The following is a 15562-nucleotide window of genomic DNA, read 5'->3' as shown; positions in this document are numbered from 1 at the left end:
GGTTGTAATTGTGTAACTTGTCTAACCCTTAAACTCTCTAATAATCTCCTTATATATACACCCAAGAGGATACTCAATTAGTTAATAAGGGTAATATGGTCCATCAACAATTACCAACTAATTATTAATAGGTTATTATTATATTTTGATCTAATATAATATAAATGATTATAATGGCTAAAAGATTAAATATTATATTAATAATATATTTAATCTCACATTCTCCCACTTGGCCGAGTAATCATTTATCATGAGTATTAGATGAGCCTGGCCAGGAGTTAACACTCATTTTAGCCTTAAACCAAGAACTATAGCAGATAAATACAGCCGTTGAATCATCATTCGACTCAGGACCCTCATTAGTCATACTATAGCCTCAATTTAAAACCTAATAGTTACGATCAAAATACTTATAAGCCCTTTAGCGTCTGATTTGTATTTATATTTGTCTATATGTCATTACACCGGCAGAACATATGTTAGAGAGATACAAAATCAAACTGAGGAAATTTTATTAATTAAAACATAAGCTAGTACAATATGCTATTAAATAAGGTCTTTAGTAAATCCCATATTCGATACATGTTCTTCGAAAACTTTAGTTGGGAGACCTTTAGTCATCGGATCCGCAAGCATATCTTTAGTACTAATATACTCAATACAAAGATTATTTTCCTCAACTCGTTCACGTACGAACAAATATTTTGTATCGAGATATAAACCAGCTCCAGTCGAACTGTTACTGTTCGAGAAACTAACGGCAGCTGAGTTATCACAGTAAAGCTTTAATTTTCTAGAAATAGAATTAACGATTTTGAGTCCAGTGATCAGATTTCTAAGCAACATTCCATGACAGGTTGCGTTGTAAACAGCAATGTATTCTGCCATCATTATGGAAGTTGTAGTTAACTGTTGTTTATGACTCTTCCATGAGATAGGTCCGCCTGCTAACATAAAGATGTAGCCCGAAGTGGATTTCTTGTCATCTTTGCAATTGGCAAAGTCAGAATCAGAATAACCTACCACTTCTAAGTGATCACTTCTTCTATAAGTCAGTTTATAGTCTTTCGTCCCTTTTAAACGATCCGATGACTAAAGGTCTCCCACCTAAAGTTTTCGAAGAACATGTATCGAATATGGGACTTACTAAAGACCTTATTTAATGGCAAATTGTACTAGCTTATGTTTTAATTAATAAAATTTCCTCAACTCGTTCACGTACGAACAAATATTTTGTATCGAGATATAAACCAGCTCCAGTCGAACTGTTACTGTTCGAGAAACTAACGGCAGCTGAGTTATCACAGTAAAGCTTTAATTTTCTAGAAATAGAATTAACGATTTTGAGTCCAGTGATCAGATTTCTAAGCAACATTCCATGACAGATTGCGTTGTAAACAGCAATGTATTCTGCCATCATTGTGGAAGTTGTAGTTAACTGTTGTTTATGACTCTTCCATGAGATAGGTCCGCCTGCTAACATAAAGATGTAGCCCGAAGTGGATTTCTTGTCATCTTTGCATTTGGCAAAGTCAGAATCAGAATAACCTACCACTTCTAAGTGATCACTTCTTCTATAAGTCAGTTTATAGTCTTTCGTCCCTTTTAAACGATCCGATGACTAAAGGTCTCCCACCTAAAGTTTTCGAAGAACATGTATCGAATATGGGACTTACTAAAGACCTTATTTAATGGCATATTGTACTAGCTTATGTTTTAATTAATAAAATTTCCTCAACTCGTTCACGTACGAACAAATATTTTGTATCGAGATATAAACCAGCTCCAGTCGAACTGTTACTATTCGAGAAACTAACGGCAGCTGAGTTATCACAGTAAAGCTTCAATGGTCTAGAAATAGAATTAACGATTTTGAGTCTAGTGATCAGATTTCTAAGCAACATTCCATGACAGGTTGCGTTGTAAACAGCAATGTATTTTGCCATCATTGTGGAAGTTGTAGTTAACTGTTGTTTATGACTCTTCCATGAGATAGGTCCGCCTGCTAACATAAAGATGTAGCCCGAAGTGGATTTCTTGTTGTTGGTGCATATTTGTGACAACAACTTAGATTTGGTCTTTGGATATCTTGTAATTAGTTAAACGATAAACGGTTAGCAGGTTTAGCTTTGTAATAGTTAGTTGTAATGTTTGGGCTAACTAAACCCAAAGGATTGGGTGATGGGGGGCGAATTGGGCCTGTCCAATTCGCAGCCCAAGAGTGTAAACCTAGCCCACTTGTAAACCTTGTGTTATATAAACAAGGTTAGACATTAGGGTTGAGGTTAATCAGCCAAAACAGAGTCTGAGAGACATTGAAATTCGTGAGAGCTAGGGTTTGGACGAATTTGAGTGTGTGAGGATCTTGATTGATTGTAATCAGTTAGATAGTTAATCAATAAAGATCCGGTTTGAAAGTGATTGCTGATTTCTGTTCCTACACGTTTTCTGCTAATTCTGATCAAGAGGATTCCGCACTCTTGATTGGAAAGACGATTCTGTGAAGATCCATAAGACTCAAGGGGACTTACAATTGGTATCAGAGCATTAGGCTCTTGAAGGCTCGGTTCAGAATTGTGCTTGGCAGAAGAACAGGGAGATTTCGAAATTGTGAAATATGAAAATTAGGGTTTCGAAATTTCTTGATTTTTAATAGTGTTCAGCGAATTTGTTTGTGTTTGATCAGTTTGTGTGTGTGATTTTGCTGATTTGCAGGTTTTCGGGATAGGTTTTGCTGAATTTTGAAGAATATTTGGCTGGAATTCGAAGACTGTTCTTCGTGTTCTTCGCTAAGTTCATAAATATTTTCGAAAATTACTGCTGATTTGCTTGTTCGATTTTGCAGGAAAGTGTTACGAAATCTTGGAAAATCACAGAAATTTGAAACAGATTAAGTTTCCATTTTTTCTGGACCAGCGAATTTGCAGCATCAGCAAATTAACAAATTTGCTGACTGATCAGCGAATTTGAGACCCTATATCTCGGTGACTGGCGAACTTAAATCCAAAGGCGACTTTGGTAACCGTGTAATTGTCCACAGCGAAATTACCACGGTTTTCAGCAACTTTACTGTCGTCGTTATAGCGAAATTAATCAGCAAATTTGACCAGCGATTTTGAACCTTTCAGCGAAATTGACCAGCAAAATTAAATAACAGAACCAGCGAAATTAACAAGGACCAGCGAAATTAACAAGTCCAGCGAATTTATCAACAAATTTAAAAGAGGTGGAATTTCGGTTGGCAAGCGTCGATAAAATTTTAGTGTTTCGCAAATAGAAAGTGAACCGTAACTCGTTTGACAGAACCGTTTGCGTCGTTAGATTCCTTGGATTTTTAGGACAAAAAAAAAATTGGTAACCACTGTTTTCGGAGATATTTGGTAACCACTCGTTTGACAGAACCGTTTGCGCCGATAAAATTTCGGTTTTTGACATTATATATCATTGGATTCGTCTTTTCGAGACGATTCTAACGGTGTAATTTGGTAACCACTGTTTTCGGAGATATTTTGTACGGTTTTGTCAGTCTGTTTCGTTTAAAATGTCGAACATGACCAATTTGAATGCACCTAAGATGATGAAGGTGGAGAACTATCTTACTTGGAAGAACAGTTTCAAATCCTTTATTAAATCTCAGGATGCACGCATGTGGATATGTATTGAAGATGGGTACGTAAACCCAGTACATGATTTTGAGGGCAGACCACGTAGAACAGACTACGTGAACATGAAAGAGGATGATAAAAAGATCTACGAGGCTGAAAAGAGAGCCTTGGCTGCAATAAAGACATCCTTACCTGATAGCATCAAGCATATCTTCAAAAAGTATACAAATTCAAAGGATATGTGGGATGCATTACAAAAGCGATATCAGGGAAATGAGAGTGTCACTCAGGCATTCATGGCAGAAATAGTGCCAGTAGATGTGGCTGAAACCACTGTGAGTGATGCTGAATCTGAAGTGAAAAATGCTGAAGAAAAGGTGGATGCTGAAGTAGAGAAGGAGAGTGAAGCTGAAAAGGTTGTTGCTGATGAAACTACAGAAGTTCATGAGGAAGAGGTACAACCTAATTCTGTATGTTTAAGATGTCGTGAATTACAGGGTGAAGTTGACAGGTTGTCAGCACAAAACCAAAGTCTGGTGAGTGAGATGTCTAGCATAAAAGAGTCAAACTTTTTTGCTAAAAGAAATGAATCTCTATACTTGAAGAAGATAAAAGGTTATGAAAGTGAAATCGAAGCTTTAACATGCAACTTAAATGAAAAACTTCAAGTAATAGACTTAGCTCACGAAATGATGGCTGAGAAAACAAAAGAGAATTCTGAAAAATGCAAAGAGTTGTCAGATGCATAACTCAAAATTATTGAACTTGAACAGAAATTAAGTCAATTCAGAGATTCGTCTTTTGTTATGAAACACATGATGGGTGGGTTAAAGAAGAGTAATGACAAGACCACTGTGGGCTTCGAGGGCTTTAATGAAGTCCCACCTCCTCTTAGTCATGACTATTCTTTCCTCCCTGATGAAGATGAGCTAGCAGCTTATATGTCAACTGCACCAAGTAGTTTCGGATCCACATCAAGTCAAGGTGATGGGTCTGAGAATGGTGATGCTAGAAAGAACAATAACAGGGAATCTTTGAAAAAGAAAAATTCACCTCCTAAGAGCAAAAATCAAACTTTTGTTAAAAAGATTAATTTTGTTCAAGGTAGTGATATGAAAAATGAAACTGCTGTTATTGAAAAAGAATCAAATGTAGAGTTTGCTAAGAATAAAAACAAAGAAAAATCTGAATCAAAGCAAACTGAACAAAATTCTTCCAAGGCATCATCACCATCTGATAAGGGATCTACCTCAGAGACTCCTGCTAAGAAGTCTTTGAAAAGGAGATCGTGCTTCAGGTGTCACACCAAGGGACATGTAGCTAGCTGCTGTCCTAACAAAAATAGTGAAGCACAAATGAGTGACAAACAGAGAGGGAAACTACCAAAGAAGAGTGGTGATAAGCAGGAGAGAGAGTCCAACTCTCCAAAGAAATTTGTTTCTAAGCAACCACAGAATGTTGCTGTTGGTGTAGATAAGGCTGGAACAGGAACTCCACAAGTTCCACGTTTTCAAAGAAATCAACCAAGATTTCAGCCTAGATCTCCACCAGGCAGATATCAGAGACCTAGAAGCAGTTCACCTAGAATGAACAACTTTAACTCTAATAATTTCAGAAGTCAATGTCAATATCAAAATCGATACCAAAATAATGGTGGTCGAACTTTTTATAACAATGGCTTTAGAAATTACAATGATAATGCTTCTTGGAATCAAAATTCAAGATTTCAAAATCAAAATTTCCAGAGGTCAAATTGTCTAAATGTATATAGGAACCCTCAGGACCAAAGGCCTAGTGGAAATCAAAATCAAATTCCATCAACAGGTCTAAGATCCAAGACTCCAGTTAGGAGTAATGGATATTGGATGGATGTTCCGGTGGTTGGTGAATTTGGACGACCCAAGACCATTAAGGCTTGGGTCCCCCAATCTAACTAATTTCTTAAGTTAGTGTGTGCAGGAGCTGCTAAGGAGGATTATCAACTTATGTTGATAGTGGCTGCTTCAGGCACAGGACGGGGGATGTGAGATTGTTGATATATATGTATATCAAATGGTTTAAATTGAAGTTCAAAGTATTGAGTCGACACAGAAGATAACCTGGCAGATCTTTATACTAAAGCCTTTGACAGGGCTCGCTTTGAACATTTAGTCGAACTCAACGGGATGAGGAATGCTGAATAACTGGTTTTTATAAGAATTTTTATAAATAGTTTACTGCTTTTTCTAAAAAATCAAAAAACAAAAAAAAAATAGAAAATCAAAAATGAGATTTCACTGTGTGAAAAGGAAGAAGTGATAGTACATCGGCAAGTTAGACTGTCACACTGAAATTGAATCAAAATTGCTTAAGTGTGATAGCAGCTTCATCATATGATGTACCAGTAGGCAAAAAGCATGAAATAATCAACTTACCAATGTGATATAAACTTAAATGAACTGAATATGAGTGGGGAACACATCAGTGGTGTATGGTTTAATGACCTTAATTCTTGCGTTGATAGATTGCCAAAATCTGAAGTTTTGGGTCTTTATACAGTTGTTTCAACTAGGGATATCTTGGCCGTCTGTCTGTTAGAACTAAAATTGTACATGACCCCAGGAAAGATAGTCACTTGGAATTAGCTCATTTCTATTTGAATGTTTGTATATTTCCCGATACACACAATTTTGATCTGATTCTGAAATCTTCTCTGAAAAAAGTCGTGTACCTCCTCTGCTGCATCCAGATATATGCTGACCTGGAGGTGCTAGGCAACGACAGCTTCTGCTGCATCCAGATACATGCTGACCTAGTTGTACGTTGTCGCGCTATAGATCTAATACACCCGAAAGAGGCCCTCTAGTGCCCAAAAGAAACCCAAGAAACCTATATCAAACTGAGATAATCTCATTTGATCTGTATATTATACCATCTCTGCTAAAGATCTATTCTGTTCTCTTCTTAACCTATTCCCAGTTAAGATTTCAGAAATCTGGATTGGACTTGTGAAATATGTGGTAGGGAAGATACTTGCATGATAGAGTGTGTTGTTTATATTTCCAGGATTTGATGAGTATTTATTTGGGTGTTCATAGTTAAGCAATCAAAACATGATAATACATATTATATGCAGATCTAGACACCGTCATGATATCTTAAAGGATGACATCAGTATACTCACCTACTACGATGAATCTTTGTGCATACCTTGATTGTGGGGGTATATCCTGAAGTGGGACACGCTCGTATTTTAATAAATAATATTACCTTAACGTATCATATGGTAATGGTACTTGAAATGTTCATGCATTTTGTTTAAGTGGACAAACATACTGGTAATTGTCTTGAACTGTTTTTCACTAAAACATTAAATAAAGAATAATCTAATTGTGTGAAACAGTTTGATTATGCTGATATGATCTTCTTACCAGTGATTCTCACAAAAATAGAGTGTTTATTGCTTTTGTATTTACTTGCTTTCAGAAAAATATAAAATCCAAAAATAGTGTCATTTTCTGTTTAAAATTCTTAACGTACGGAAAATTGTTATTCGTGGAGGAATTGTTACTGATAGGGGGAGACGGTGTTAGAAACTGAGTTCAAAATTTTTACATCTTGCAGGTTCTTATGTGTTGAACAAAAAAAGTTTTGCGTGTTGGTGATGAATTTGGAAATGCTTAATCTGTGATACAGTTTAACTGTCTCTTGAAAAATAATAATTTATTTAACTTATGTTGAAAAATTCTTATGGTTTCTCGAGATGTTTGTTTTATAGTATACAGATTGAAGCGGTATGTTGCTGAGAAGTTGCTGAAAAGTTGCTGAGAAGATGAGAGTTTGATTGGATGCATGGTAGAACTTCCTTTCTATATTGCAGACAAGGTTGAAGAGTTTGAAGATTGCTGTGCAAATGCTAAACTGGAGTTTACTCAAATGCTAACGTGTTGAAGATTTGGTGATTGGATGCATCAGCTTAGGGGGAGTCTGTTGCTGACAGAAGCTATTGAAGCTGAAGCTATCCAAAGACCAAAGACAGTGCAAGACTACTTGAAGATTGCAAGAAGACCGAAGACAAAGTTTTGACTCAAGACAAAGTTTTTATGAAGCTATTGTCAAGGGGGAGTTTGTTGGTGCATATTTGTGACAACAACTTAGATTTGGTCTTTGGATATCTTGTAATTAGTTAAACGATAAACAGTTAGCGAGTTTAGCTTTGTATTAGTGATATAATAGAGTTTGGGCTAAACAAAACCCATTTGGGTCAAGGGGAAACGAATTGGGCTTTGCCCATGTAGTAAACCCTAGCCCAAATAGCAAACCTTGTGTTATATAAACAAGGTTAGGCTTTAGGGTTTAGGTTGATCAGTTAATCAGCCAAAATAGAGTTTGAGAGACATTGAAATTCGTGAGAGCTAGGGTTTGGACGAATTTGAGTGTGTGAGGATCTTGATTGATTGTAATCAGTCAGATAGTTAATCAATAAAGATCCGGTTTGAAAGTGATTGCTGATTTCTGTTCCTACACGTTTCTGCTTATTCTGATCAAGAGGATGACTCCCCCTTGACAATAGCTTCATAGTGTAACTTTGTCTTCAAACATCTTGCAGTCTTTTTGGTCTTTGGATAGCGTCAGCTACACAACACTTGTCATCTTTGCATTTGGCAAAGTCAGAATCAGAATAACCTACCACTTCTAAGTGATCACTTCTTCTATAAGTCAGTTTATAGTCTTTCGTCCCTTGCAGATATCTAAGGACCTTCTTTGCTGCTTTCCAATGATCTAGACCAGCATTAGTCTGATAACGGCCTAGCATTCCAGCAATATAAGCGATATCTGGGCGAGTACAGACTTGAGCAAACATCAGGCTCCCGACTACTGACGCGTAAGGTATCTGGCTCATTTGCTCCTTTTCAACCTCTGTTGTCGGACACTGGAATGAACCGAAAACATCTCCCTTAACTACTGGAGCGACGGAGGGTTTGCACTGTTGCATGTTGTAATGTGTAAGGACACGATCTATGTAGGTATTTTGAGACAATCCTAAGATCCCTTTGTGTCTATCTCGGTGAATTTCGATGCCAATGACGTAAGAAGCATCTTCGAGATCCTTCATGTCGAAGTTATGCGAGAGTAACCGCTTCGACTCATGCAACATGTCTAAACTATTACTTGCCAATAGAATATCATCTACATAAAGGACAAGTATAGTAAAATTACTCCCACTCATCTTGAGGTAGGTGCATTAATCAACTTGATTCTTCATAAAACCTTGCCTCTTCGTGACTTCATCAAACTTGAGGTACCATTGACGTGATGCTTGTTTTAACCCGTAAATGGATTTCTTCAACTTACAGACTAGATGCTCCTGACCTTCAGGTTTAAAGCCTTCAGGTTGTTTCATGTAAACATCTTCGTCTAAGTCTCCGTTAAGGAAAGCAGTTTTGACGTCCATCTGATGCAACTCTAAATCAAAATGAGCTACTAGGGCCATAACGATCCTTAATGAATCTTTACGAGAGACAGGTGAAAACGTCTCTTGATAGTCAATTCCCTCTTTCTGAGTGTAGCCCTTTGCAATCAATCTCGCTTTATAGAGTTCAACGTTCCCATTCGGATCCAGTTTTGTTTTGAACACCCATTTACAAACTGACTTATAGAAGAAGTGATCACTTAGAAGTGGTAGGTTATTCTGATTCTGACTTTGCCAGATGCAAAGATGACAAGAAATCCACTTCGGGCTACATCTTTATGTTAGCAGGCGGACCTATCTCATGGAAGAGTCATAAACAACAGTTAACTACAACTTCCGCAATGATAGCAGAATACATTGCTGTTTACAACGCAACCTGTCATGGAATGTTGCTTAGAAATCTGATCACTGGACTCAAAATCGTTAATTCTATTGTCCTTCCCATGTCACCCGTATTGTTAAAACCAAGCGTGCTGCATTCCTGGAGGATTTCAAGGTCAGTGGGAGCAGTACCAACCCTTACGAAGAATTGCAAGAAGTACAAGACGCGGGGGAGAGACTCGTCGCTTACCATTACTCCGTTTACTCCTTTTGAACACCCATTTACAACCTACAGGTTTGACACCGTTGGGTAATTCTACCAAACCCCAAACGTCATTTTTCTTCATGGGTTCAAGCTCATCAATCATTGCTTTGTTCCATTCAGAAGACTGATCACTGCTAATGGCTTCATTATAAGAGATAGGATCATTGAGTTTTCCAGCATCCATTTCAGTCAGGTAGGTAACATAATCATCCCAATTAGTAGGTTGTCTTTGCCTAGATGACCTCCTGAGTTGATTATCGGGTTCAGTGTTGTCTTGGTTTTGAGCGTTTGATGTGCCTTCGTTATGAGGTATAATGGGTTCTGATTGTGGAGATGGAGTTTGTGCAGTAGCTTCAGGTGCAGTTGCATGGGGTACAAGAGGAGTAAACGAAGTAATGGTAAGCGAAGAGTCTCTCCCCCCCCCCCCCCGCGTCTTGTACTTCTTGCAATTCTTCGTAAGGGTTGGTACTGCTCCCACTGACCTTGAAATCCTCCAGGAACGCAACACGCTTGGTTTCAACAACACGGGTGACATGGGGAGGACAATAGAAACGGTAACCCTTCCAATGATCAGGATACCCGATAAAGAAGCAGGTAACTATTTTAGGGTCAAGTTTCCTTAGGAAAGGATTATAGAGTTTTGCTTCAGCAATGCAGCTCCATACTTTCATATATTTAAGACTCGGTTTCCTTCCTGTCCAAAGTTCATAAGGAGTTTTAGGGACAGACTTAGAAGGAACTCTATTGAGTATATGAACAGCTGCTTTTAACGCTTCAGTCCAGAGGAATAATGGTAAATTAGTGTTGGCTAACATACTGCACACAATGTTCATAAGGGTACGATTTCTTCGTTCAGCGACACCATTCTACTGAGGTGTACTAGGCATGATGTATTGGTTCACAATCCCCTGGCCCTTACAAAACTCATAAAATGGACCAGGAGCTTGACCCACATCAGTATGTCTTCCATAATATTCACCGTCTCTATCTGATCTCACAACTTTAATCTGACGATCTAATTGATTTTCAACTTCAGCTTTATAATCTTTAAAAGTTGTAAGAGATTCAGACTTTTCCTTAATAAGATATAAGTACATGTAACGAGAATAATCATCAATAAAAGTGATAAATGAAGTATGTCCTGTTATGCCAGCGATTTGGTAAGGACCACTAATGTCAGTATGAATGAGTTCTAATAAATTAGAGCTCCTAGTGGCACCTTTCTTATTCGCTGATGTCATTTTGCCTTTAAGACATTTGACACATGTTCCAAAATTAGTGAAATCGAGAGGAGGTAAGACTTCATCCTTTACGAGACGATTTAATCGTTCTCTTGAGATGTGGCCTAAACGTTGATGCCACAACATGGATGAAGTCTCTAAGTCTCGAATTTGTTTCATCTTTGTGAGTGATTCATTAATATTATATGACAACAAAGATTTGGAAAAATTATCATCTAGTTCTAGTCTATAGAGACCACCATCCAGAATGCCAGTACCATAAACAACGGAATCATAGAGAATAGAGAGTTTGCGATGACCATGAGAAACGACAAAACCGTCCATGTCTAACTTTGGTCCTGATACAAGGTTCCGAGTTACCTCAGGAACATATAAGGTATCATAAAGTTTAATACATAAACCAGTTTTCAAAAATAATTGTAATGTTCATATGGCCTTCACTTCTAATTCCCGATCATCCCCAACTTTAAGTGTTCTTTGGTTTCTTCCCAGCTTCCGGATTGAAAGGAATCCCTGAGTAGAGTTAGTTACATGAACCATAGAACCAGAATCAAACCACCAGGAATTAGCAGGAACATTTAAATTAAAGGACTCAAGTATCATGAAAAAATCGTTACCTTTCTTAGCCAGCCACTCCTTGAAATCAGGGCATTCCTTTTGCTTATGTCCTGTTTTCTTATAGAACTTGCAATAGGGTTTGCCTAAGGAGCTCTTAGAGCTGGAAGGTGCACTTGTATTAGGATTGGGCTTTTGGACTTTGGAAGCATCATTTCTTTGATGATTGTGTTTCCTCTTCTTAGAGTTGGAGGTGGTGAAGTTAGCAACATCAGTAGTGCGATCCATCTTCATACGCTCTTCCTCCTGTACACACATAGCGACCAACTCACTCATCGTCCATTTGTCCTTCTGAGTGTTGTAATTGATCTTGAATGCTTCATAGGACGAAGGAGGCGAAGTGATGATGAAGTGAACAAGAAAACCATCACGGATTTCCATCTCTAGCCCTTTCAGCTTATTGGCCATGTCATGCATCATCATGATGTGCTCGCGAATGCCGCTCCTCCCATCATACTTAGTCGTCACCAGCTTGAGGATAAGAGTGCTAGCGTGTGCTTTTGATATTCCTTTGAATTGAGCCTCCACAGAAGCCAGGTAGGTTTTAGCATCTTCAGAATCAGGAATAGCTCCTCTAATAGCATTGTGAATGGATTGCTTCATGAACATGAGAGACATGCGGTTACACCTAGTCCATTTTTCATGAACTATCTGCTCAGCAGCAGTACTTTGAGTGGTAAGGTCCGCTGTCTTATTCTCTCTAAGAGCATAATCGAAGTCTAGCAATCCTAGAGTAAGCATGAGGGCATCCTTCCATTCAGCAAAGTTATCACCAGTCAAAGGTGGAATCCCGCAATTGGGTGCTGATAGTGGAAATAAGATGAGCAAGTTATGATACTAAGAAAGAAGTCCTAATGTGATCTAAGGGCATGTTATACTAAGGTAGGCCTAAATAATGACCATTTTAATTATGAAGTTGTGATAATGTCTATTACTAACATCAAAATAATAGACTTAGTAAAATTCTACTTAAACAAAGACAAATCAGCTTTGGCCAAAAGCGTAATCATTTAAGTATGTGTGCAAAGTAATCGTGACAAATCAGCTTTGGCCAGAAATGAGACAATCACTTTAGTTATGCACTTGTCAAGCATGCTAAACATAATTGAATTAAATCAGCTTTGGCCAGAATTAAGACATTTCACGTTTGTAATGCATACTCAACATAGCTTTTATAATACTTGAACAATAAATAGATGTATTAAATCAGCTTTGGCCAAAATTAATACATCAGAAGCTCATTCAAGTTAAGCTATTTTGGTTTTGTAAAAAATTATCTGATTCTGATTAGTTAATTAAGTGTTAACAAAACCAAGTATTTAATAGCAAACCACCTGTTAGTCCGAGCTAAATTTTAGTTCACATCAAACAGCCTAAGGTAATGAGGTCTCGAGTGAGGTCTCGAGTTAGGTCTCGAGTTAGGTCTCGACTGAGTTTCGAGATCTCGAGTTAGTTATGAGGTCTCGAGTCGTAACCTTTGTCTCGAGTCGAAAACATGGTCTCGACTACTGTATTTTATGAGATCTCGAGTCGTAATGAGATCTCGAGTCGCAACCTTATGGTCTCGAGTCGAGACCTTTGTCTCGAGTTATAAAGATTTTAAGCCCTTATGATTTCGAGTCGAGACCTTGTGGTCTCGAGTCGAGATCTGTTGGTCTCGAGTTGTGAAGATTTAAGGACCTGATGATTTCGAGTCGAGACCTTATGGTCTCGAGTCGAGACTGATGATCTCGAGTCGTAATCTGATGGTCTCGAGACCACTGTTAACAGTTGTTTTGTGATAATAACTGGAAACTCGAAATTTTAGGGATTGTGGGATAATGTTTCCTGTTTTAATGCTGATCTAAACTTATCAAAGATTTCGAAAATAATAACTGACTATTTCTTCAATAGTTTTCGAAAATTTTAGTAGATAAAATTCAGATCAAAATCAGTAAAAACACCCGCTAATCCAAATTATATTCCAAAACTTAAGGAATTTTCGAGTTTTCTTAGAACAATATGATGAACCCTAAAAATTTAAAACATAATTCTGGGATCCGAAACCTGAATTTTAAGACTTTTATTAACAGATTTCGGATATCAATTTACCCATAATGATTTTGAGTGACATAATAAACCACCCTTTACTCAAACAATGATTTCGGCTTAAATAAAAAACGAAAACAGCCGAGATTTTTAAGGCTTTAAAATTTTCTGTTTTCCAGATTATGATCCCAGAATGATGGATACGAAAACATAACTGATTTATCAACATATGCTCTGATACCACATGTTGGATAAGTTCTGTTAAACATAAGGGAAAAACATGTAAATAACATACCTGTTACAGCAGACAGGCCAGTAGAGAATCCAGTCAGAGATGCAGCCATTGAGTTCGACATACTTGTCAGGATGATCTGGTTCCTCCTTAGGGTGTAAAGTTATGATGGTGATGAACCGAAACTAGGGAAGAATCGGTTGGGAGAGAGAGACGAGAATAGATGTTATGAGGGTTGTAATTGTGTAACTTGTCTAACCCTTAAACTCTCTAATAATCTCCTTATATATACACCCAAGAGGAAACCCAATTAGTTAACAAGGGTAATATGGTCCATCAACAATTACCAACTAATTATTAATATGTTATTATAATATTTTGATCTAATATAATATAAATGATTATAATGGCTAAAACATTAAATATTATATTACTAATATATTTAATCTCACACTCTCTACCTTTCTTTTCTAACTCCTTCAATCTTCCTCTACATCCATCCTCAAAAAACTCTATTTTATCCTTTCTTTTATTTTTTTTCACCAACTTCTCTTTTGAAGTTCACTTCAAAATCATAAAACATTTCAACAAATGCAAGTGGCTTTTTTTATAAATGATACAAACCTTCATTTTCTCTGGATCATATATCTCTCTAACAACAACAATTTATAAGGGGGGGGTAGGGGTGGGATAACTCACAAACAATTCCATCACTCACAACATCCAATCAGGTTTTGCCATGTCATCAACCATTATTCCATCACTTAAAACCCTTTTTACTGGAAATGGTCATCACTCACAACCACACCCAACAATTTCCCCCCAAACCAACAATCCCCCTCACATAACTAAGATATATAACGCGTTAAGTTGTTCACGCGTTACAAAATTTTGTGGGTGAAAAATTGGGTGGCGGCGGTGTTGAAAGTGAGTTTCACGAGTGATGGGAGTCATAACGTGACCACCCCGGGTCACCTAATGCATTTCAACCACAACTCACCTCTCTCTTTTAAAACCCTATTTTCTTCCTCTCAAAAAAACCAGAACTTTTACCAGATCCACCACCTAAAAGAACAGATCTGAAAGACGGGAGATGGGAGGCGGTGGCTAAAAGTTGGATCTAGGTGAGCGTGGTTTGGCCGAAGATCGGAGGCAGTGGTGATGGATGAACAGATCTGATGGCGGCGACGGGGCGATGGTTGTAGTATCTGGCGATGGTGTAATGGTGGGGTGGGATTTCATGGTAGTGGTGTATCTGAATCGGAAGAGAAAGGATGATTATTATAACTGTATTCAGGCTTTTCTATAAGTTAGAAAGAGAGGATGATTATTGTAATTGGATTTAAGCTTTTTACAGTTAAAAAAAGAAAAGAAAAAGAGGATGATTATTGTAAGGTTGGTGTATCTGATAGTTATAGAGAGAGAAAGAATTATTATTTTAATTGTTTTAATTTCTTTTAATCTTATTTGTTAAATGTATTTTAAATGAATTAATTAATAAAATTACCAACCTACCTTTATGTGCCTTGCACATGTTTGGATTTAACTGAAAATTGTAACTTGGTTAGGGTAAAAGGACGTAGAGTGTAATGAGTTTTCCAAATAAAGGACTGTGACTGTAATTATTAAAGTTAAATGTTATCTATTGCAACCCGCTACAAACATAAAGAACGAAAAATGTAATTTATCCATTCAGTTATTACCCTACGTATACAAAAACAAGTTGGGGGAATAGTGCCACACAGCTGTGTGGCACTTCCCTATTGGACCATACCATTTTTAATTTAGTTTTATTCCCAGTTT

Source organism: Helianthus annuus, chromosome 5, assembly GCF_002127325.2.
Source record: "Helianthus annuus cultivar XRQ/B chromosome 5, HanXRQr2.0-SUNRISE, whole genome shotgun sequence".
Classification (NCBI taxonomy): domain Eukaryota; kingdom Viridiplantae; phylum Streptophyta; class Magnoliopsida; order Asterales; family Asteraceae; genus Helianthus; species Helianthus annuus.
This window is presented reverse-complemented; position numbering follows the sequence as displayed.